The 26,917-nt window shown below is 37.5% G+C and overlaps 1 protein-coding gene and 1 non-coding gene across 3 annotated transcripts in view; both read right to left on the bottom strand.

Annotated features, from left to right (window-relative positions):
- Zfhx4 (zinc finger homeobox 4) overlaps positions 1–26,917 on the bottom strand; it is a 160,170-nt gene that overhangs the window by 115,157 nt on the left and 18,096 nt on the right. The gene's annotated exons all lie outside the window — the stretch shown is intronic.
- On the bottom strand, positions 311–429 carry LOC131905459 (5S ribosomal RNA). Its single transcript, XR_009377967.1, has one exon. It is a non-coding gene; the product is annotated as a 5S ribosomal RNA (ribosomal RNA).

Genomic DNA, 26,917 nt, shown 5'->3' on the forward strand with positions numbered 1-26,917 from the left:
TGGATTACAAAAGAAAAGGGCAGCCATTTGTCAACTTAAATTTTGATATAGAAGTAGATCATCATTAAAAGTTAATAGTAGTTTCAAATCCTGTAAATTAACTTCAATACAAGTTGAAATGGAGAACCACTGCCATGTTCATGCAAAGGTATTTGAATAAATAAGACAGTGGATTAAAATCTTTAAAACGATATTATTATAGAAAGTAGAAAGCCATATAAAGGACATGGTAAACCTGGAGTGGAAGTTTTTATAATGCTCTGAGCTTAGAGCAATTAAAATGAATTTTCTTTAACTATATTTTTTTTTTAGCCTACAGCACCCAGGATTCCCAGGCGGTCTCCCATCCAAGTACTAACCAGGCCCAACCCTGCTTAGCTTCCGAGATCAGACGAGATCGGGCGCGTTCAGGGTGGTATGGCCCTAGACTAAAATGAAATTTTTAAAAAAGAAGTGATATAATTAATGTAAGATGCTAAATGCAAAATTCCAAAGTCTGGCCACTAAGTAGAAACAAAACAAAACAAAAAAGACAGACAGTAGATATATGAAGCAAAAGGGTAGATGTTTTTCTAACAGGAAAAAAAAAAGGTAAAATAGAGGTGTGGATTCACGAAGCAAGCTATAAAATACCATGTCAACTTTGAATTACAGACCAGAGAAATGTACAGACAAATAGGTAAATAAACCAAGTACAGCACCCTGAATAAAAGTGGCCTCTTATTATGAAATGGAGTTGTAGATACTGAACATTTTTTTTCTTCATTTTGTCAGTATCCACTACTTTGTTAAACGCCATGTGAAGTACTAAACACGAAGAGAAGAGCCAAGGCAGAGATGCATGATGGGCATTTGGAAACCAACAGAGTATATTCACATTACGTGAAGCATGATCTTAACCAAAGACTTTAGGTTTAATAAAATCGGCCTTGTTTTTCTCTGTGGTGTTTACAGTTATGCATTCTTCATGCTGATATCTCTAGAGAACTAAATGGTAGGAAGGAATTTGCCAGATGCTGAAAATTGTGTTAGTCTTGGTCTCAGAAGTTACCATCAGTTCAGTTATCATTTTTCTCTGAAAAAAAAAAAAGTGAATTGCAAGAAACACACAAACTCTACAAATCCATAGCACATGGGAGAGGTATTCTTCGCTTGTTGTTTTAAAGACTTTGTAGAAAAGAAAACGTAATGTGGTGAGGTTTTGTGCTTAAATGGGTCATAGTTGGGAAAAGTGACAGGCTTGCAAATACCCTAACTTGGGTTAACTGTCAGAGTCCTGTGGTCTGGTCCTGGCCATTAGTTAAGATGTTGCCCATGCCGAGGCCCAGTACAGGTGAAAAGACTGTGACAGATGACATTCACCAGAGTCTACGTGACTTTCTTAAGTGTATTTTATTAATATTAGTTTTTCTCTTAAACTCTATATCTTCACACGTAAAGAATTTTCATTTTCTCATGCCTGATGAGAAATGGTTATTTCTGAATTCTTACAGAAATGATTTTTAAACCAATACTTATTTTACATGTTTGGGACAGAGATTTCCTATCCAGAATAAAATAACTATTCAAGGTATCTCAAGATATTTTTCACTATACTTTTAAATGGAAGTAATAAAAAATAAAAAACGAGGACTTCAAGAAACTGAAGTTTTGAAAACTGTGATTGTGGGAGGATCTTAATTTAACTATCTGCTTAGGATTTTCTACCATAAAACAGAAAGTTTTTTTGTTGGTTTGTTTTGTTTAGGTTTACTTTTTAAAGAAATTTGTACGTTAAACAGCAACACAACTTGGATTGTAGCCAGATGGAAAAGTTTGCTGAGAACTGAATCCGGCAAGGCTACATTCCCATCGACCACTGACAAGGCTACAGAAACAAACATGGTGTTGGACATTCCCAATGCTGTACTCAGTGTATTGTCAGAGGTTCCTGAAGACCGTAGATGCTTCCCTCTCAGACTAGGTCCTTTCATTTTGCCATCATTTTTTATTAGAAAAAGTACATTCATCCTGTAAGAGTAATCAACTATGTTATGATCATGATATTACACTTTGAAATTATTTCAAGACTTTGACATTACTTCATCCTACAAAAGTTTCTCTGGTTCCTTCACCATTCCTTTTATCAAAATTATAACTTCTCCATGTGTATTAAAGAAATAGTATTTAGCAAAAATTTTAGTTATCTCTTGGTATGCATAAAGAAATCACTGTCTTTAGGTTTTAAAGTTAAAATGAAACTGTATACCCACATATGTTTTACAAAACTATGTAAAGTTGATAAAAACAGGTGAGCAGCTTTCCAAATATCACTTTTATTTTAGGGCCTTAAAATGAGAACAATATAAATCCAGAGCACAAACTTGTCCTGTGACACAGTTGCTATGCCATACAAGGCTGTTGTTTTAAGTCAATCATCTCAAAAAAGAAAACTAGGCCCATACAAAAAGAATTCTATGTCTTCATATGTACTTGGAAGTTATTGGCATAATAATGTGCTAAAAACAAAATAAATCTTTTCCATTTCCTCCTGTTATTGAAAATCAAGATGCAGGTCACCAGTGTGCTGATCAATGTTCGAGGCTCAAGGGTATAACAGGGAATTTGATACCCCAGAAGAGCTAATTTTTAGACTGCACTTCAAACATGAACAGTTATTTCCTAGAAGACAGAAGAGCTTTCAGATTGGAAGGAGCCTGAAAGTTCACATCACCACAGCTATATCATTAAGCATGGGAAACACGAGTCCTAAGAGCAGATTGGGCATCAGAAAGAATTTCCCCATACTGTATTTCTAGGCTCATGTTCAGAAATAAGTAAGTGAAACAAGAACATCTATATCTCACAAACCCTTTAGCAATGCATAGGAGATACAGAGATTCTTAGTTACTCTAACATGAGCCTTAGTGGTATACACATCTTTAGGGATAATGACTCTACCCATAGAGTTTATGCTTCACTAGCAGCAAAGAAAGTCAGAGCAGAAAACCAAACCTAAATCACATGGACTGTCACAAGCATTGATCTATAATGGCCAAGGTATGGTCAGAAAGGTCAAAGGAGAGCATAGATGCTCAAATTTATGATCCTTAAGCAATGAAAGAGTTCACTGTAGACAGTCAGCCACATTTTAAGAAAGGTCCTGAGTCTTTCATGGAGGAAATCAAAATGGAGTTGCAGAAAATGAAACACCAAGACCAACATATCATAGTCCTGACCTCTGGGAAACACTGAAATTAAAATCTCTAGATTTATCTGTCTTGATACTTCTGATCAGACCTAAAAGTATCTGTGTAGATCTATGTTGACAATGGGACCATTAATAGCTAGTGATACCTAACAACTGCAGATAAAAAACAAAACGAACAAAACTCACCCTCACTCTGCCCTACTTAGTAACTTGTCTTAGCCTATCAGGTAAAATAGGCTTAGATTTGAGTTCTTCTATCAGATTTCGCTTGGCCTGCACAGATTCCTTTTCCAGGACCACAGTTAGGGAACTTTAACATTTTCCTTATGAGACTCTAGGTTAATTCAGTTGCTCACTAGAGTTTCATGTGTCCTGAAATATGCTTAAATTAAAACACCTGCAAAAGAACAATTGTATTGACAACCAGTGTCAAAACAGAGGTGTGGCACATCTCGAATCTATCCAGCATGGTTTTAGCATAGAGTCTACAGCATGATGTTCATATGTGACACATAGACACAAGTGATGGTTACACAGGTTTGTAAGTTCTCTGTGAGAAGTTCAGTGTTGCACTGGAGAATGAAGGTATGGCTCTGTCTACAAGGTTCAAGAAAGACTGAAATCTGCAACCATGTCAGTATCAAACTTTATCATATTATTTCCTTTCAACTTCCTAATGTTCATGTTTCTCTATTATCGCACACTGCAAATGCAAGCAGTAAGTGTAAAAGTTGTAAGCAGCTTAAATTAGAATATAGCAAATATTTGAAAGTGACAGTTTTTACTCATGAACTTATGGAAGCAACCTTTTTAGTAAAAGATGTGTGTGTGTGTGTGTGTGTGTGTGTGTGTGTGTGTGTGTGTGTATGCAAATGTTTTGCCTAACAGCTTGAAATTACAAAACAACGATTATAACACAAACAGAAAGGAAATCCAAAGTGGCTTACAAGACATCAGCAATAATGCACCTCGAGAGGTCAAGCTGGGTTGCTTGACGAGGGCCTTTTGGTCACTGCCAGTTCCGATTTAAGAGTATGCTATTGATGGCCACACCAAAGAGGCCTGAAGGAAGTAGAGACTATTAAATCACTTGTTTACCTCAAGTGAGCACCAGTGGTACTCAGTCAATGATTTTATTGATCTGAATACTGTTCAATTAAGTGTGTTTATTTTGATTCTGTGATTAACATGCATTTGCAGAAGGCATCCTCACAGTGAAACACAGTCTAAAGTGATCCCGTCTGTTCCCTCACCTCTTTCTCGTGTGCTTGTGTCATTTTGATTTAATGGGTTGTGCATTAAATGAACAAATATTACAACATTTGAGAGCAGAATTTAGTGCGATGCCTAGCCTCTTGGGTCTTCTGAGAACTCATTTCATCAGAACAGTACGTGAACTGAAACGCAAGGCAAAAGATAGTAATTAAATGTAAGGGACAGGATTCTTTTCTGGATGATAGATAAAGGTACAGCTATGTGGTTGCTGATACAGGTAAAACTGATTTTCCTGCCAAAATTGTCGGTTTTATACTGTTAACTCAAAAAGCAAATGAAGAGAAAACAGATGGTTAATCTAGAGAAGTAGGCGAAGACTTCAAGTTAAAAACCTGTGTGACTCTGACGTCACCCAATGATGGGTCAATACCATCAAATTCTCATCCTTTTGCTGACTGGCTCGCCAAACACAATACCTCTATTTTCTGCTTATCCCTTTTTCTACATCCTCATTTGTACCCCCAGGAACAAATTTGCTGGACCTATTTATGTGGAAACACTTTTCTTCCCAAACCAATCAACAACCATTCCCACATAACAATGCAACTGAGCAGAATGTTATTTCTGAGATTCTATCAATAACTTCAACATGCCACTGAATGAAGACTGAAAAATACAACCGGAAAATGCTGCCTGGGTGAAATTCTTCAAAATCAATTATGCTTTTTTCTTTAGTACAGTTATGGCTGAGAACATAATCATCCCTGAAGAGGGAGGAATACAAGAAATCATGGACCACTCTTTTTTTTCCCCAAAACTGTATATTCTGAAACTTTTTTGAATAGGTGTTTAAATTAATGACAAACACCAGAAATGAAAGCTTTCAGATGACTAGTGTTAAAAAGCAGCTATATTTCATTTACACCACAGAACCTTCCAGATTCCTTAGCTTCTCCCAAGATGCCATGTCTGATTCCTTTTCTCATGCTTTTTGCTAAATACCAACTGTCCATGATTCCACTCAAAAGATGCAAGTGTATGTTCTAGGAATTGTCTCATACAAAAATGATTTAATGACTCTTTCTGGCTACCTACTTTAGATCTTAGGACTGTAGACTTCTGTGTGTGATACAGAATAAGAGGAAGCATCACCTAACACCGGACCTGACCTTGACCACTGGCACATGGTCTCTAGGACTCCTGCCTGAGTTGATTCTGAAAACTCTGAAAAGCAGAGTTTTCAGCTCAGATTGCTTTATCTTCTCCCCTAAAAGGGCTATAGTTTCCAAGTTTAAGAGACTTACAAAACGTAAGCATACAGACCTTATTCAAGGACTGCGATCATCTCTCCTTTCCATTGCATGGCCAGACTCCGTACATCACTGTTGGATTTTATATCATCTGTTTTCAGTCTCCATATATTTTCTAGATGCTGCCCTCTCCTCCTAGCAGGTTTTCCTTAGTTCCCTTCCCGAATGCTTTGCTCTTGTGGTATTTTCAGTCTTTTTTTGGAAATTTCCATCACTTTCTTCTCGTATTCTAACTCCAAATGTAGAAAACACCTCCTGCATTTCTCCATGCACTCTTGGGTTCTCAATAGTCTCCTGAAAATCTCATCCACTCTCCATCCATCTGTTAATTAGTGGATGTGATTTTTTTACGTTTATAACAGCCACCCTGGTTTCTCTTATTCTTCTTCCCATCAAATACAGATTCTCTAAATACTGTACTCAGTGCCCTGTTTTCTTATCTCACTCTGATACGGCTGTCCTCTTAGTCACTGAATATTTAAAAAGACACTTAGAGGATGAGGACTGAGACTTGTAGAGTTCTTGCCTAGCATGCAGATTTGATCTCCAGATCTACATAAACTGGTGGTGCACGCCTATAATTCTAGCACCTACAGGGATAACAAAGATCGTCCTCGGCTACATAGTTAGTTAGCAGTCACTCACTTTGGGACACATGAAACAAACAAGCAACAAAATAAATAAATATATAAAGCCTAACCTAAACAAACAAATAAGGAACCAGCTTAATCACTTGTAACTTTGCTGACTATTTCTCTTCCATTGCTTTATAACCAGTTCTCAAGTTCTGAACAGTCTATTTTAGAAATTCTTCTAACTACTTCACTTTCTACCATTTCAAACTTTTTGTTTGTTTTTGTTTTTCCAAACATTGTTTCTCTGTGTAACCACCCTGGCTGCCCTGGAACTCACTTTGTAGATAAAGCTGACCCCAAACTCACAGAGCTCTGACTGCCTCTGCCTCCTGAGTGCTGGGATTAAAGGTGTACGCCATCACAGCTGGCATATGACTTCAAGTCTTTCTTTCTTGTTTTCTCTATTTACTTGATCTCCATTCCTAATTTTAGATTTTCTTCTCCTTCACAGTAACATCACCAATCAATCTATCCCATATGTTTCTTTCTCTTCTTCCTGTCCTATCTTTCTATTCCTCCCCTTTCTCTCCTTTGTATTTTATTCTCACTATCTCCTTCCTTTCTCCCTTCTTCTTAAAATTTTCATCTAATGTTAATAAGCATGTTCTATATACTTGATAATACAAAAACACACAAAGAAATAAGCAGAATTCTTCCCCTTAGATGATGACTCAACTGACCCAAACTAAAATGGACTTTGCAAACAAATGCATAGTAAGGGTTGACACTGTTGGCACAGACTTCAGAAATCCTCTTCCCCAATGATTACATATTGCAATGGTTTAAAAGTAACTTATTTGTGAGGATTAACTTACTTTGGTTTCCGCAACTCCAGCAGTACAGTTGCTCAAATGATTTCTCTTTAGTTACAGACCCAATAATCTATAATGCTGACTAAAAACTTTGGATTGAGAGTTGAAAATGTATCCATTAAGGGACAAGAAGAAAATCTCATATAATTGTTTTAGAGCTGAATCACTTTTCAAAAGTCAAGACCTAAAAATATAAGAACCACTATATATTTACATCCCTTCCTAGCAAGAACTTGTGACATTAAATTTTTACTTGAGAATTCCTTTTCTCTTAACCATTTCATTTAGCATGGTGGGTGGACACCAACACCTGTAAGAAAAGAGAATTACTCAGACTTCAATCATATATCAGCCTTCGCTCTACTTATTATCCTCGTCTTCGCATGTGGTGGTTGGCCCTGTAAATATTATAAGGTCCAAGTCAGACTTCATCTCCAGGAAGCCTTTCCCTACGGCTATACCAGAAATAATTCTCTATGCTCCAGCCTGCTTTGACACAATTTCAACATTTTCAAATGTCACCTTTGCATTGTCATAAGAAAGAATTCATAAACACATTAAAGAAATAGGTAAGGGAAGGGTTTGGGGATTTTTTTTTTCTGACTCGGACTTTAATGACATCAGTTTCTTAAGCTTTGAAATTCAGTGTAGGCTAAGGGTGAGGGGAGCATTGCAATCAAATGTCATAGAACTTTCTGTTCTTGGAGAAGCTGACAAATGTCCTGAATCTATTGTCTATGACAGTGATGTGTCTCGAAAGCCATGATCCTTATTCACCGCTGATCTAATGATTCAAACCAAGAATGAACAATTTTTCTAAATCATGGATTCTGCTTAAATTCTCTCATATGAGTCTATAAGAAATTGGGGGGGGGGTAAAAGATAGTTCTTTTTCTTTTATTATTATTTTTTTTTTTACTATTTTGCAATACAATTCAGTTCTACATATCAGCCACGGATTCCCTTGTTCTCCCCCATCCCGCCCCCTCTCCTTGCCCCCAGCCCACCCCCCATTCCCACCTCCTCCAGGGCAAAGCCTCCCCCGAGGACTGAGATCAACCTGGTAGACTCAGTCCAGGCAGGTCCAGTCCTCTCCTCCCAGGCCGAGCCAAGCGACCCTGCATAGGCCCCAGGTTTCAAACATCCAACTCATGCAATGAGCACAGGACCCGGTCCCACTGCCTGGATGCCTCCCAAACAGATCAAGCCAATCAACTGTCTCACCCATTCAGAGGGCCTGATCCAGTTGGGGACCCCTCAGCCATTGATTCATAGTTCATGTGTTTCCATTCGTTTGGCTATTTGTTCCTGTGCTTTATCCAACCTTGGTCTCAACAATTCTCGCTCATATAAACCCTCCTCTTTCTCGCTAAAAAAAAGAGAGCTTGGGGGAGCAGGAGATCCCAGCTGGATCAACAACAGAGAGGGAGAACAAGGAATAGGAGACCATGGTAAATGAAGACCACATGAGAATAGGAAGAAGCAAAGTGCTAGAGAGGCCCACAGAAATCCACAAAGATACCCCCACAACAGACTGCTGACAATGGTTGAGAGACAGCCCGAACTGACCTACTCTGGTGATGGGATGGCCAAACACCCTAAATGTCGTGCTAGAAACCCCATCCAACACTGAGGGATCTGGATGCAGAGATCCATGGCTAGGCCCCGGGTGGAGCTCTGGGAGTCAAAAAGATAGTTCTTATTCCATTGATTTCTTTCGCTTTATAAGAACAAATACAGCAAGCAGACAAAGCATCAGAAATTAAGTCAGATGGTGTGTATAGTGCAGGACTGGTGGCCGGCAGATGCTGGGGATGACGTCTCTACCTCTGTCCCACTTAGACAGCAAAATGATGAGCAGCATTTCAGAGTTCGTTTCTAAATCTCCACTTGCATCTTCACATATGTGAATAAATTTGGGGATTCTTTTCCCCAACCTGCCCTGGTCAGGTCAGCACAACTGTATGAAAGTCATCAAAAGACTCACTCTGAAGCTGGAGGGTGGTGACATGTACTTAGGAATGAGGTCAGGCAGGGTAGTCTGAGACTGTGCCCAGGAGACGCTTTTGATATATCTACTCCAAACAGGACACTGACAAATGCAGCAGTGAAAAACACAACTGGTATTTTTACAAAGATTCCTTGCTCTTACAAGTCCTAAACTCCTTCCTTCCTAACGTGATCCTCACTTGTAACCAAATGACCAGTTCAACTCCAGAAACATGAAAATACCTTGCATCTTCATTTAAGAAGTGATGGGAGGACAGGGGAATCTGTGGTTGGTATGTAAAATGAATGCAAAATCTCTTTATAAAAAAAAAGGAGAAAAAAATTTAAAAAAGCAAAGAATAAAAATAAAAAATAAAACAAATCCTAGGCCATTTATTACTTAATAGGCATAAATTGTGATTAATAAAAAAATACTGTTTATTTCCTTTGAGTAAAAAAAAAAAAGGAGACCAATCGTGATTGTATAGTGCCTGGTAGGAAGTTCGGAGAACACAACACCACTTCCATGACGCTTCTGCCAAAGCTGCAGAACCTGTGTCACAAGCAACACGCGAAACAACCAAACTGAGGGGTACTCTGCAAGCTTGTGTGCAATCCTTCAAATGTTGGGTTTGCAAGCCTCAAGAAAGACGGGTAATTTTTCCAGATCAAAGGCAACGTAGGAAACGTGAAAACTAAAAGTCCTATGGAATTCTCAGCTTTATCTCGAGTCGGCCTGGTAGACCTAATGAACGGTTAGTTAGCAGTGGTGCATGGATATCACTGACTTGAATTTGTGTGTGGTTGTGCAGAGGAACATGCTTATAGGAAAGACGATGAAGCAGCAAGTCAACCGCTTGCCCTAAAAGTCATTCAAGGAAAAATTTTTTCTATTCATAGCTTCTTTGTAAGTTTCTTGTATGTCTCAAAAATAAAAATTAGTTCTATAAAAACATAAAAAAGAAGTCATGCCACATTGTCCCTTTACAGAAGCATTTGTGCTCTGAGTTTTAAATGTAGATTTGTAGATGCTATCTGACTGAATTTAATATGGATTAATATGGATTTAACCTGACAAAGCATGGATGAATTCAAATGAAAGAAACAGTACCACTTCCAGTTGGCTAAGGCCACTACTAACAAGTTTTGACGGATTCTTGAGAGTTAATGGTGAATATAACATTTTTTTTCAGGAACTGCCTTTCCTAAATGCAATTACAATCAGCTCATTTCAATGCAATATCATAATAGGAAGATTCATAAAAAATAACTTATTTAATGATGGACTATGTTCTAGGGATCATACAAAGAGATAACATTCATTATCTCATTTAATCTCCACAAAAACCTTATTATGGAGGTACTATAAGAATTTTATATTGTAATTGTCAAAACTGAAGGATAAAGAGATTTGGAAACTTGCTCCACATCATACAACAAAGTAGTCAGGCTGAGACTCGGAGGTGGAATAGTCTGACTCCAAGACATTTTCAAAACACTGCATTGTCTAGTGAGCAACGGGCCCCTCACACAAAACCTTGAAATATCCTAAATGTGATAGTGTTGGACTGTACATACAATTGTATTCTAAGGCACAATTCATTGCCATGAAATACATCATGGCCATGATAATAAGAATGGAAATCCAAAGCTTATTAGACGCATTGATATATTCTTTATGTCACAATCATATAAATAATCAAATTCAGAGCGGGAAGAGTTTAGCTCAAATGTTTCTGTGTGTAGTCTGGTATTCCACATCCCTTGTATCTGTGATGAGTTAACGTTGGATCTGAATGCCTAAAAAGAAGCTCAAGATAGCCCTACAATTAGTTGTTTGTTTGTTTACTTTCCCTTTTTGAAACACCTGAAGGACAACTTATAACCTGAGATTAACTGTTTGTTTGTGTGTGGCAGTATAAGAAACCATTAATTTGGAGGAATGGTGGCACACGCCTTCAGCCTTCAGTCCCAGCACTCAAGAGGCTGAAGCAGGCAGATCTCTGAGATCAAGGCCATCCTAGTCTACAAAGAGGATTCTGCAGCAGCCAGGGCTACACAGAGAAACTTTGTCCTAAAAAACCAAAACCAAAACAAAGCAAACAAAAACAAAACCCAAGAAACAAAAAGCAAACGAACAAACCTTGAAAAAAACCTTTAATTCATCCTAAACAGCTCAAAATCAAATTGATTCTATATGGTAGACATTTGAATTTCACATTCAGAGACCTGGCAAACCTTTGTCTACAGAGTTGGAAACTACATGGATGAAGAAACCAGCCAGCCAGGCCAAGCCAACTGTCCTACTCTTTCACAAAAGCCAGAGGCATACAGAGGTTCTTTGTTTCTGTTCTTCACACTGTATTTCTCTTTTGATCTGCTTGCTTAACATAGCTCCCCTGTTTATTTGTTTAAGGGAATATGTCCCAGATTTTTCTATCAGTTTAATATTTCACCCTAATAAATGTTTTCTTTAGAAGACATTCCTGTCTACACACTGAAATTCAAACCAGAAGGGAAAACTGCAGTCTGAGCAAAGTCAATTCCATCCGAAATACACTAATTTTATTAATGGAATTGTAATTTACTGACTTCTAGAACTAAATGCAAAAAACACTTTTATCTCAAATGTATTTTCTTCAAGGCCTTATTTAACAGCTACTGACTTGTACAACATAGGTCAGTCAAACTATCTTTGTATGTCAGGCATACATGCCACTTCCCTTGACAGAAAGACATTCTTATGTTAAAGTCAGGGTCCTTTAAAAAAATTGTATTCTAAGCCCTAAAGGATAAACATTTATCCACTAAGATAGAAGGATAAAGATTTTAATGGCATCTTGCTTTAGGACTCAAAATAAATAAGGCAAAGATGAGTCTCCATCTTCTTACAACTAAATTATAGAGATTAAAATACATAAACACAAAATGAATGTGTTCCATTTGCATATTGTATTTTGCTCTTCAAGTTGATATTGAAGATTAAGGGTCACCATTTAATCCTCACTATCCTAATCCCTAAAATCACAAAGACAGGCGTGAGTGCATGTCTGCAGCACTAAATTACCTGGAAAGAAAGCAAATTCCGGATGAAAAGGGAAGCATATTTATATTATGGTGATTTAAAATCTGTCGCCTAAACACATCTTCTCCCCTCAATCCATTGACCTAAATTGCACACTAAAAGCTTGTTTGTCTGCGAATGGGCAGCTAACATTTGAGACAACCCAGAGATTCTTCGCTTATGCAGAATCACGCCAACTATTTTTCTGACTACAATAAACACTGTCTTGTTCATACTCGACAGAAACAGGGATTGTGTTATAAAACAGGAGACTTTCTTTACAGTTTTAAAACCATTTCCTGTATAGTTAATTATGAAAATTCAGCGCTGTGGCTATAAAAAAAATAGTGGCTGCAAAAGGGTCTGTGAAGTATTTAATTAAAATCCTACATAATCTAACAAAATAGTGCTAATGCTATCAAATTCAAACAGTTTTAGAGGAAGAGGGGAACCACGAGCTTTTTTTTTAATGGTTGACACAAACCTTCATAGACTAGGTTTTAGTTCCTATGTATTCAACATTTTCTGAAATCTAAAGTGTCATGTAATGAATTTTCACAGCAAAATACACCCAACTTGCATATTCATTTAGTGGCTCAGAAACCTCCTTGATTCTTACCTTCTGTTAGAAAACATATTAATGTGTATTTTGTAAATAACAAAAGCCACAATTAGCAAAGCAAAATAGCATATTCTTGCAGAGTCACATTTCCTCTTAGGTACAATAGAGGTTTCCATGTGCACAGTTACTTTAGAAGATATTTTCTGAAATCACATTATGGACATCAGTCAGATCATAACTCCACAGTGGGTTTGGTTTCTCTACAAATCTGTTTCACTGTAAGTCAATGCTGTCAGTATAGTATCATGCTCATTGCTGTAAAATGGATCGCAAACAATTTTTGCAACTCTGAACAATGAGTTCCCTGTTGTTAAAATCCATGCTGTCAGTGTGCATATGCAACAATTTGTAAAACTTCAGGCAATATTAGGTATTATAAAAAGCTGAGGACTAAAATGTGTCTCTGTACTTGAATATGTTGCACAGACCACACAGTGTGATGTTAAATTAGTATGATGCTGTCTTTGCTAGCGTAAATACATATTCAAGTGTATTTCAAAGCACAAGGAATTTTTTTTTTTATCACAAATCCTCGTTTTATGTAGACATAGAAAATACAATGAAAAGGTCCAATCACCTTAAAAGGGAGAATCCGCAGCAAATGATCCAGTGGTACGAGGCCTTTCAGGGCCAGTTCCCCCGCTGCTTAGTCACAGTCTTATAAAAGCAGTCTTATGAAGGCTGCAAAAATTATAATTAATTTTCATTCCCAGGAAGTCACCCTGTTCCAATCAATTGCCCATCAAATGTCAGTGTAAATTATGCTAAAGGAAAAAAATTATTAGGCCAGATTTATAGAGTTAAAAAACGTCCTTACACTTTATTAAAATTAAGGAAGCCTGTGTGGGAATTCCCTTTAATGAACAACAAATTACAATTGCTGGGCTCAACGAAGCATCTGCCTCTTTTTGTTTGTTTGTTTTCACAGCCTGACCAGGGCAGAATGCACCGTCAGCTCCACTCCCATTCAAAATGGCAGTCTGCCTCATCACTGGGCTCTCACATCCATAACATTTTACCAGAAGATCTGTACCAGATGGTTTCAATTTTAAGAAGAGGACAAGTATGTTTTATAAATATGTTCTAAACATTAAAGGTTGGCGTTTATAATAATAAGGTACATGCCTTTTTCAGACTGGAGTACTAGGATGACTAAGTTCTCTTAAGCCCTAAATTAGCACATAAAGTATTCATAGACTAGGACCAATAAAAACAAGTCCTGATGTACTTTATTAAACATTTCATTCAAGTAAATGTGTTTTGTCTCTGTCCTCTAATAGGTGATCATTTGTTTCAAAGGGGAATGCATGAGGACATTCAATAATGACATCTATTATCAAACCTTTACTGGAAGGTTTAAAGTGGTTAGCTGGATACATCATCTGGCATCGCACAGGACATTAAAAATGGAAAATCAGTGTCTTATTAGCATGTGTCTCATATTAGCTGGGCCTTCCCTGCTGAGGATTGGGAATCATGAAGCTGTAAAACACTTGGAAGATTGACTTTTATCAGAGCCATTTATGGAAAAGAAATTCCAACCTGGAGATGATGTTTGAAACACACACACACACACACACACCAACAACAACAACAACAACAACAATGAAACAGCATATGGATGATTTAATAGAATGCAAAAAGAAGATTTTCTAAAGCAAATGTGTGTTTTCTTAACATTGTTATTCATGGCACCAGTAAGTAGCATTGGCTCAAACTGTAATGAGGACATGTTTTAAAATAGTTCTTTAGCATCTGTTATTAAAATTTTCCCCTTTAAATGAGAAGAATACTTCTGACCTCCCCCAGAATCTGTGTTCACTGATCTACTGTTTGTCTCCCAGCTCAGACATGGTTCAGCTAAGAGAGACAGAACAATGATTCAACTTCCCTATTTCCTAGTCCTCGGTTTCTCTACTGAGATGGCCCAATGGATACAAAAGAAGAGTTGACTGGTGATAGTGTAGTCTTTCATTCTGAAGGAGCAAAACAGAATGTCCCTTTCTCCTTTTCTGCTTTTTCTAATATTGTTTCACTTTCATTTTAATTTTACAACACTGTACACAACAATCCCTGGAAATTCAGATTCCATTATGCAATTAAGAAATGAACAAACAAACGACAATTGTATTAGTGATTTCAGGAGCTAGACACAGAGAAGGATGTATGATTGTGGTCCTCTGTGCTGGCTGGCTGAAGCTGCATCTAAGAGGCTGTATTTGAGCGGATGTTTAACTCTCATCTGTAGTTGGAACTGCAATATGTTGCTTTAGGAGAGAGGTTTGCATGGCAGGGCCCACTCAGTGTAATGGTGTCTGCTTTGAAGATTATTTTAATCTCCCCCCACCCACATTTTGAAAGGAAAGAACGGGGAAAATGACAGCTCCATTATTTGAAATCCAGCTTCAGAAACAAGCCAATGTAGAATTCTCCAAAGGTCTACTGTCCAGGAAAATCGTGAATTCTAAAAAAACCTCGTTTTTTTGCAATTGCTTTTATGTTATGAAGTCATGCTTCAAAAATATACGTGTTTCATATGTACCTTTCAGTTTTAATGTTGATCGATGAAAACACTCTAAGGCATTTTCATTGTTTTATTTCCTTAGGTTTTACTGTACAGTTGTGGTCAATTTCAAGGCTGCTTTTAAGATCCAATTTAAAACAAAACAAAACAAAAAACTCCAAAGAATATTTAATTTGGGCTGAAAAAATGTTTTCAAAAAATAAAATATGCATAGCATTGAATGACATAGCTGTTTCTTTAATTTTAACTATATTTTAAACTTACAAAATATTGTGAATAACTAGTAATTTACCAATTAATGCTCCATTAACACATACATTCTTAAATACCTCATAACACAGATTACTCTCCTAAAATTTAAAGCTGTTTTGAAAACAAAGTAACTTCACCTTGGTATGACTGTATTATTAACCCTTTAACAAACATAATGCATATAATTATACACTGATGATGAAATTGAACTCAAAACAAAGTATTACTTAAGAAAAGTATCTGGAAATGAACTAGAAATTATTGCCATATTTATATTTCTTACAAAAACTGAATCATAAAGTATGGCCCTGACAACTTCTGTATAAAGTAGAAACTATTTCTCATATTCCATTGTGAGAATACTAGCTAAAACACTAAGTTTCCTGTGTTTAGCACCCATTCTTTAATTTAGAAATACATATGAGAGTCATGTTATCTACTGATTGATGAGTATTATTCTATTCTATTGGTACTGAAAATATAAGCCAGTGGCTTGGTTACCTTTTGTGTCTAAGATGCCTTTATTTGCATTTGTTAGGCAATAACTGCTCACAGTTACAGTTCTGATTGACCTGGAGAAAGACTCTGCAGCTCCCTCAAGCACACCAGCTCCTGGCCATGGGCTGCTTTTCTCCACGGCTAGATGACAGTCTCCCATCGCTAAGAAGGCAACTGTCTACAACCATATTGACCCACCCATAATCTGGGAGGAAACAACCGTCTACACTGACTCAAGCATGAGCTCCTCACCTTAACCCCATCACACCTCCTAACGTGGTGGCTTCCTACCCAAACCGTGCCAGGCTCAGCTCTGCCATCATGGCCCTCCTGTTCTGTGCAGTTAGTCGTCCTCCGTCCACATGTGAAATCACATCCACTCCATCACCTGTTATGGTCACTTTCTAGACAGATCTGAAGTTGATGGAGTCTGAGACCCACACGGGAGATAGACACTGCAAAGTTTGTCTATCCTTCTCCACATCTTCCTGAAGACTTCCTTGACTACCCTAGGTGTTCAAGGGATCCAAGCTCTTCACATCAGAGAGGATTTGCTATAAAGAACAAGAGCACGGACATAACCTCCAGGTAGGCAAGTCCAGGTTTAGATACCAGATCCTCATCTACAGACATCTGATCTTGCTATGTCCCATTTTCTAATTGGACAATCTTCTCCATAGACTGTTATGAGTACCAAATAAGACAATAATCATATTATCAGTTATGGTGTGATTAAAAGACAGGTAATTTTTATTATATACATATATATATGTGTGTGCATATATATTATTAATATATATATTAAAAGAAAGGTTATTTATATAGTTACCTGTCTTTTAATATATAATACACATATGCTATACTAATTATTAGGTATTACCAAATCAAGGGTCAAATGTTAATTAAATTTAAATATCCTAAATCTCCTTTAAAAAGTAGTTTAAAAGCATACTGTTTAGGACAAAATGCTTCAATCAAAAAACCTTATACATTTTTTCAATAGTATATGGATAAAATTTACATAATCAAGGCCGGGCGGTGGTGGCACACGCCTTTAATCCCAGCACTCGGGAGGCAGAGCCAGGCGGATCTCTGTGAGTTCGAGGCCAGCCTGGGCTACCAAGTGAGTTCCAGGAAAGGCGCAAAGCTACACAGAGAAACCCTGTCTCAAAAAACCAAAAAACAAACAAACAAACAAACAAACAAAATTTACATAATCAATACATTTGTTTCAGAATTTTCAACTCAATCACTATCTCTTTACTCACGTAGTCACACATTATTCAATTATTACAACTAAAAACCTTCCTTCTCTAAAGTACTTCAAATGGATGTCTTTGGAGGACGGTTTAATATTTCCTATCTATCATGGAGGCGACTCCTTGAGGTCTCTTTTGTCCTTATGACTAGAAAACGAATTATTTTCTTCCAGAATCTTCTAATTTAATTATCCCAGGGGTAAATTAGTGTTCTATTAAGAAATAAGAAAAGCAAACAAACATCAAGTTCTCCTTTGTTGTTCTGAAATCTGTCCCCCACTTACACAGAACAATCCTGAGTTCTAACATACAGTACAAAGATGCACGTGGTCCAGCCACGCATCCCTCTATTATTACATAGACTTCAGTAAATTTCTGCTCCTATTCTTCTCCTTTTGAGATTTATTAATACCAGCTTTTCAGTCATCTGTAAGCCTGTCCATGCTGGCTGTAAGCATTCCTCTTACCCTGGTCTGGAGCTTTTCAATCTGTTATATGTCTTTTGGGGTGAAAGGTTCACATGTATAATATTTCTGTTTTGTTCATGCTGATGCAATAGAATTTTATAACTTACAACAAAGAACTGGCATCTCAGGAACGGCATATGTAAAATCATGTGAGGAGAAAAGGGCAAATCCCAGGACCACTGGAGGAGCCAGCGTTTAAGTAGCCCCATCTTCCAGCCATCTGTCCCAGGGGAGTACTTTTCCAATTAATTGGAATAATATGTCACCTAAATGGAACAACAGAAATCATCTCTGTGCTCTAAAACCATGAAAATTAGACACAAAAATTAGCACAAAAGTAAGTAAAAGGGGGGCTTGTTAATTAAAGAGTTGGCAGAATGATTTCAAGTCACAGCTCCCTACCCTGCAAGCTCCTCTCCACCTCCCACCAAGCCAAATGAAATATCCTTAGAACATGGCATCATTTCAGCTTAATACCAAAAACTCAATGCACTTTCTCCTCTGCTGTTCTGGAGTTACCCTGACACATCTCTGTGCTCAAGGCTCTCGAAAAGAACAACAGTTCATTTCACAGATCGTGCAGAAATATCTTTTATATTATGATTTCATTGGCTCCATTAAGCTCTTAATAAATGCTTTTGCTGAATCAAACTCTGAAGGATCCACTAACAAGGGCCATTGCAGAAGGGAGGCTGATGTACTGATGGCAGCTTTAAGCTAGCTACAACCTAGAAAAATTATCATAGGCAAAGAGGTCATACTGATCATCACAAGACCATCAGGTCGGGTCTCTCAAATAAACCTCCATTTTTCCCCAGAACCTATGAACATGGCAGGAAGTCCTCTAACCATCCAAAGCAGAATCTCCCATTTCGATAATTAATAAAACTAGTTGTGAATATGAATATTTAAAGAGTCAACAGAAAAAGCCTAGATGATTCAAGGTAATCACTTCCATGACTGGGGGTGCCTTCCCCCAGGTTGTGTCAGTTGTCACTAATAACCTATTTCAAACCTGTGACTTTGCGAGGACCTCGTTTTGATGGCCTAATCACATGAAGCCCATATTTCAATGTTTAAATTATTGAAGTCATGATAAAGTCCAGTTCTGCCACCTGCACTGAAAGGGTGCATGCTCTTCCTTTCATGTTTTGATTAACATGGGGCTGACTTTCCAATTTGTGGATTAACTCTACCTTTTACTAGTTCTTTGCTCCCACTGATTTCCTGCCTCTTGGCCATTTCTTAGTTCATTTTCATATCCCCCAGAGGGGAAAGAGAGAAAATTAAACTCAAACCTATGGAATTTACTCTAATGAAAGGAATGGGAAGAGATTGGAAACCCCTGGCTGAAATGAGGTTTGGGGATTTTCATACTTGCTTTGGTTCCAGTTAACCTAGAATATAGAGGGCCCACTTTATATGAAGTCATTTATCCCCCACCTCCACAATATGATTTAACCGTGACCAGGAAGGGAAAGCTATTACACAGACCAGAACTTTTTATAAAGTCCCTAAACAAAATTATATTTAAGAAGATAAATGGATGAAAAGCTTCAGACCAATATGTTGGAGATGCGAACTTTGCTGAAAACAAGTTGAATCACATGTCTGTCCTTACATCAACTTTCATATTATATTTTAGTTTAAAAAAAATGAATGAATAGGTTCCTGCTTAGTTATTGTTTTTTAAAGGAGCGAGTACTCAGCCAAGGTCCCCAAAGGGTTAATGCTTCTGGGTGAGCTGAAATTCATGAGTATAATCCTGAACAAGTGAGGTGAAGTTCTATCAGGTCTATTTCAGCCTATCAGGGATTACCGCTAGCTGTCTAATCCTGCTGGGCCTCAGGGAGGAACGTTCTATTGTATTTGAAATCCTGGCCAGGAAAGAACAGAAGGTTAAATGGGTGCCTTGCTCTGTAATCAAATATCACAGGCACTACTTATCTATTCAATGAACAACTGACGTAGAAAATCAATTAGGAACCAAATGGCTTCTTAGGAATTTTTACCTAGAAAGATGTAAGATAAAAAAAATTTTAAAAAAAGTTTATTTGATGTGTTTTATGGTAGCATACTAGGAGCTGTGGTTGTCATAAGTTATTTTAGAAGGTTTTAAAAATACGCCTTGAATGCTCTACAGCTGCAGAGGTATGCAAAAACAGGGGCATTTCAGGAATACAATGCTTTAGGATGGCTAGTGGAGTCAGAAGCCAAACAAAGCCAACCCCCACAAAAATGTTGTTAAAGGCGGATGAAAATTCTGAACAAAAATGGGAATGCCTATCGCTACATTTTTATCCAAATTACTTAAGCATTTTACCTCTTTTGAAAATGCATTCCTTCAATAGCATATCTTCTTCTTGGAAAATAGTATGAGCATTGAAAACACAGGACGGGGGGAGGGGAAGAAAAGGTGGCTGGAAGCCCTGGGGCTCTTTGTTCTCAGCAGGAAGAGGCTTCTTTTAGTGAGCTGAAGGTTAACACCCTTGTCTCACCCCGCCCCCATCCTTTACCTGTCACTCTGAGTAGATGTCACAGTGCATGCACACAGACAAACAGGCTGACCTGGCCAGTCTGCTTGACCTTGGATAGGCCTAAGATCAAATCTGGTTATTAATATTGGGGCAGTCAAATGTAATCTTCCAGACATTGGAGAAGTGAGCTAGATATCTGGCAAGTAGGTACTCCCTGTCAATCAGAAGCATGAGGATGCTAAGCATTAAACTGTACATCTGGACCCGAGCAGGAGTCAAAATAAACTATCTCTGTTCCTGTCCCATGAATGCTGTTGAAAGAAATTTCCTCATTTTTTTTTTTTATATATATTCAACTTATCGGGGTTCAGACTTTGGATTAATCTGAACTCTTGGCTTTATAAAGGTTTTTATAAAGTGGTCCATTTTCAAGCTAAATCATACATAACCAGAAAAATACTGCCTTTTCATAGTGAAGAAAGATACCTTACAAATGGGATGAAATATTTTTAATACTCTCATTGTAGTTTTAAGCATGCTTTTTTCATTCTCTATAACTGTTATTCCTTGCAGCTTCCTCTCAGAACATTTCTGTAATATAGGTTATAAAAGGGAAATATATCCAGATGTGGAGACACATGCCTTTAATTCCAGCAGATGGGTCTCTATGATTTTGAGCCTGCCCTGGTCTTCGTAGAGAGTTTTAGGATAACCAGGGCTACAAAACTAGACCTTGTCTCAATCAATCAATCAATCAATCAATCAATGGAAGAATTTGAAATCATTGAAACACAGGCAAAGCCAAATATGTTAGCATAATAGCTACATTTCTACTTCAAACCATCAGTAAAGCTAAAAAGAACATTTAATCTAAAGTTCTTCTAGATTTTGTACTATAATTTCCTAAGTTCCAAGTTACAGGTCTCTTCATGTTTATGTGCACGTAGCAGCATCAAAATTAATAAAGTGGCCAATATATCTGATATAGAATATATCAATATTTCTGGTAAAACTGCATATTTGAAATCATCATTTAGCAAAAACAACATAAATAAAGAAAATAAGCATACGTGATCCCAGGACAACTTTTTGTCCTTGGTATAAATGTTCATTTTATCTAAAGACTCTATATAATAGAGAGTACACTTTTGGCTTTTATTTGCTAACCAGCAAAACTTTTTTCTCTCTTTAATTGGCGTCTGGTTTAATGTAATGATTTTTGTACAGTGAACTATTCATTTTAGATCTCTGTAGATGGACACTCACTCAAATCCTCCATGCCACCAGGAGGGAGACTGCAGGAAAAGGAGACAGGTAAAAGTTGGAAGGAGAAACAGGAAGGAAGAACTGTTACAATTAAAACACAATCTCAAAGGTAAACAACAACAAAATAATCAGCTCCCCTACTCCTTCAGAGCCTTGATGTGTTGTACAAGTGGCTTCCTCAAGCAATTCAAATCTCCTACTGCTTTAATTTGTGACATTGTTGACTGGTATGAATAGTTTATGGCTCTGACATGTTCTTGCATTTATACTCTCATAGGAGGCAGATAGATGTGTCATAGTAGAGCAACATGCTTGATGCCACATTACCATACAACGATATAGTACGTTTTCCACTTAAGAACAAAAAAAGTTTGTATTCCCTCACTGTATACACACTGGCTATTACCTTAAAATAACTCAAATACTCAAGTTATACTCCAAGAAAGAAAGTAACTTTTTCCTTCACTGGTCTGTATATATCAGTAGTGATGATCAGTAAGTCATCAGGGCCATCAAATTGTTCACAAAGACCTAAAATAATTGGTTTGACTTTTTTTAAATCTATTTTGCTGAATCAATTTACTATTCTAACCATTCTGTCTGTGGAGAGGGAGGTATCTTGTTGGGATCTTTTGTAAAATACAAAACCATATTGCCAATGAGATTACAATACAGTCCACAACAGATATTTTACTAGAGAATCATATTCAAAGCATAGCTATTCTATTTAGTGCAAAGCTGACAGATAGCTTCAGGTTGACCTACAAAATAGGCATTGCTGTCAGAAACACAAGACAGAAATTTCAACTCACAGCTAACTAATGCAACAACCTCCCTAAAGCACACCATTACAGTGTAAATTCGATTGCACATTTGTGTGGTTTTTTTTCCAGTTTTTGTTTGTTTATTTTGGTTTGTTTGTTTCTTTTTTGCTTCTTTATCATTGATTGTTAATGTGGTTCCCACTAACTCTGTCTTAGATAACAGCCAATACATCATAATCTGTCATAGACATGACCAAGTGCCCTGCACATGTGCACATACACCACTTACCTCTGCACACACTTATATCTCTATCTCTTCTTCTGGAGTAAAAGGTCTAAAAACAAACCTTAGAATCTGTCTTCCTAGAATAGCAAGATGACACAAGAATTGCAGAATCATTACAGTAGGCTACAAATGAGCACGCAACCTAGCAGGCCTGTGGAAGTCGGCTCTCCTGAGACCCATAAGATTCCTGTTCAGAAACTAGAATATATATCTATGGCCTGCGGATATCTTCCTATACAGGGGAAGTGAATTTCTGCAACCACAATCAGGCAAAGCACTATCCTAAAAGTCTTCCCCTAAAAAGATATTCCTACAAAATTCAATCCAATAGGCTTGGCGTTTTTTTTTTGTTTTTTTTTTTTTTTTTGCCTGCGTGTGTGTGTGTGTGTGTGTGTGTGTGTGTGTGTGTGTGTGTGTGTGTGTATGTGTGTGTGTGTGTGTGCTGGTGTGATTTTCCTACTTCAGGACTTAGAAAATGATTTCTTGTCTCAACAGCTCACCTAAGGGACAAACCTTCAACAATGAAAGAACTGTTTTATATGTACAGTTTTTCTTATTTATTTGTTTATTTTGAGGCATGATCTAGCTGCATAGCCTGGCTGTTGAATTCACAGAGATCTGCCTGTCTCTGCCTCCCAAGTGCTGGTTTTAAAGACATGCACCACTACACTCTCAAGAAAGTTTTTCTATGTAAAGACTTGGGATTTTGTCCTGCTGTAGTGGGATGTTGATGTACAAAGCATGTCAGATTCCTGTCCTTTGGGGCAAAATGATGCACAAGACAGGGACAATACATGGGATGGATTCATGGAACACACCCTAGCAGAGCCAGCACCCCTGAAGGGTGGGGGTGGGGGGGTGAGGGGGTGTTCCATCAGAGGAGAATACCAGGTAAGAATTCCTGAACCATGAGGAGTAAATGTTAGTGGTGCTGAGATTAGCATTACCTCCATGGCTACCCTTTTTTTTTTTTTTTATTTCTGGAGACTTTAGATTTGCAAGCAAGTTACACCATCCTACAGAGCACCCCAAATTTGGCTGACTGTCACAACTGCATGTTTAAATAGAGCTATTTAGAGTACAATGACAGAGGTTGTGACCTTGGAGTTAGCATATTGTACAAAGTTCAACAAGGAGTCTACTGGCCAGTTTCATCTCATCTACCTTTCTGTGTTATAGTTTGTTCAAATCTGCTGGCCGGAGGCAAAGGCATTTTTAAAAAGCATTTTTACATAGCATCTCAGGACTCTGAAAACTTGCAAATATTTCTGACAACTGTGAGTTTTAATTGTTTCGTGTGTAGACTTGGATGAGAGCTCAGTGAGTACAAGGCTGTCCTTAAGTGTGAGGATCTGAGTTCAATTCCCTGGAATCCATGTACAAAGAGCTGGACCTGGCGGCCATGGTGCACTTGTGTAAAGCTGGTCCTGAAGAAGCAGCAGAGACAGGATCCCGGTGCTTGCTGGTCAGCCAGCCTAATCTACAGAGTTCAATTCCGGTACATTAAGAAACCCCGTCTCAATAGACACAGTGGACAGCACTTGAGGAATTATAGCTGACATTGTCCTTTGATCTGCACATGCTCCTGCTCACACACACAATAGTAATAATCATAATAACAGTGACAACAAATTTTATATTACCAATATCAAAAGAAATCTCCTTACTTCTACCCCTAGCTTCCTTAAAATTGTCCCAGATTCTTTACTTTCCCCGGGATTTGAAGAAGTCAATTTCTACAAACAGCAAGGTACTGAAGACATAAACAAGTGTTCTAAACCAAAAGCTGGCATTACACTACTTGCTTCCAATAGTCAATAGGTATTTCTTTGTTTAGCAGATGATTCTAAGTTTAAGAGTTTTCTGTCTCTCCTGCTAAGTGCAAGACCTGTGTCTATGTTGCCTTCTACTAGATCCTTATTACCCAGTGGGTCCTGGCAGCCCAGGCTCTCAGTAAACAAATAAATGAAATGAGTGGACAAAGTAAGGTGTTTAAGATGGGTAGTCCAGACATCTCTCTACAAGAGATTTTTATTTTTGCTTGTCTTCATATTTATAGAAAACTACATGAACATACACTTACTTATTAAAGAAATAAAAAAATAAAGAAAACAAGCAAAGGGACGTATAAGTTCATCATTAGTTTAAAAAGAGGTATTTGTTAAAGCTGGACATAAATTCAGTGCTGACGACCCAGATGTGATTAAGTTTATATAGATTTCAATGACCATTAAGTTAATTCTCTTTTTCAAAATCTATTTGGAACTCAGAACCCAGAGCACAGATTGGAGGTGAGTGTAACATCTCACAGGCTAAAGGAAAAACAACAGCAGACACAAAAGCCCCAGAAGTTTACTGTTCAGCTGGGAGCCTCCCTTCCTACCTACTCATTTGCAAATTCTCACTTGGCAGAGGTGAAAACTAGAACTGAAAGCGTCATGCATGGTTCCTTGTCTGTAGCAAAATCCTAAGGAAGAATGGATATTGACTTGGAAGCACATTCCAGGAAACACAACAGCTATTTCTTATGAACCCTAGTCACCCCTTTTTAACTTGATGAACATAGCGGCATCCCTGTTCAAAGCAAACTCCATCTGAAGGCCAACGACGCAGATAAAGGTACGAACGGCTTTCCAGGACAAATGCAGGTACAATAGTAACCAAGTGTGCTTAGAGAAATTAAAAATAAAATATCTTCCAAATAACAAGAAAGAAGTTTTCTCCAATGCACAAGTCACTGCCAGTAGCAAAGATGTGCTGACAAGACACAATATTCTACACGTGTAAGAAAAGCTTTCATCATAGAATACTTTTTTCAGAGCTATTTTTGTACTTTAATTAAGATCTGTAGAACCATTTAGGCATGAGAGAGGTTTCTCTCCTGTTACTCATATACTAACTAAGGCACAAAAATAATTCCAAAGTAACACATAAAGAGGAGAAAGTCACTTTGGCGATTTTGACAACTGAAGACAGAAAATATCTGAATCTGACTTTTTTAAAAAATATTTTTCTGAAGCTGCACAGAAAGGTGGAGGGCTATGAATAGCTTTTATTGACTTTCTAAGATGTCACCCCCACATGCTCTCTTCACACTTCACCCCTAATTAATTAATAATAGGGGAGCATCAAAAGTGATACCCACTATTGTCCATGCTTATTAATCTAATCAAGTTTTCATTGACACAAACGCTGAACTCATCAGCCTGTGGCTCGGTTTCCTTGTTTCCAACTCACAAAGGTAGCTGGGAGAATCTTTTATCATAAAAGAATATGGAAGATTATCACGATTTCCTGCAGAATATCTCCTTAATTTATTTTCATGGTAAATAGCGGGAACTGTGCCATGGCACTGTCCTTAGGAACACTAGCAGTTTAACGCCTGACCCCATTGTGCCCGTGTCAACAAGCCTTATGAAGATCAAGTCTCTGAAAATTGAAAATTTCAAGGAAAATTAGCAATTATTTGAATCTAATAGGGTTGTGTCTAGAAGAGCTACTGAAAAAATACTAAGGCTGCCTTACCCTGATTATTGTATTAAAAGAGATAGATTATTTTCCATACCTATAAAAGGGAAAAATAATCCTCCTTGTTGCAGGTAGTACTCTGAGAAATACTTGTTTGTTTATAGCCTTCCTGCTGTGAAAACACAAAAACAATGCACTGTAGACACCACATAGGCAGTGTGGAAGAGGCAAAGGAGACAGGCGACTTTAATTTTCCTATGATGGGTATGTTTGCTTTGGTTTTTCAGTGATCCTCCTTATTCGGGTAGAAATGTACAGTCACTCTTCCTCAAACTTCTGCAAGGGTAGAATCTAACATTTTCTGAAATACTAAAGGAAATCTACATATAAATTCCCTACTGCTAGGAAGGCACAACCCCTGCTAAATGTATTACATAAACTACCAAAGCCATTCCTTTAAACTAGAACACAGGGAGGCTCTGAACAGGATAACCCACCAAGGAAAAGAAAACAGAGAAAGGGTGTATAGTTCCCTTTAAAAAGCGGTGAGTTTATTGAAGACAGGAAGTCCATCATATTCCCTCTATGGCTGTCTTATTGGTCTTTGGCATCCAGCACAGTGTTTTTTGTTCTTGTTTGTTTTGTTTTGATTACCAATGTGATAAATTAATGTCTGTTTATTATTCAAATGTTAATTTGACAGAAATATATTTTATATTTTAAGATCACCAATTTTAAAATATACCAATTTTCAGTCTCACATGAAATTCTATTGGCAGATATTTTTCAGAAATATACTATGACTCAAATGAGTGGTTA

The sequence above is a fragment of the Peromyscus eremicus genome, chromosome 2, assembly GCF_949786415.1.
Source record: "Peromyscus eremicus chromosome 2, PerEre_H2_v1, whole genome shotgun sequence".
NCBI classification, from domain to species: Eukaryota; Metazoa; Chordata; class Mammalia; order Rodentia; family Cricetidae; genus Peromyscus; species Peromyscus eremicus.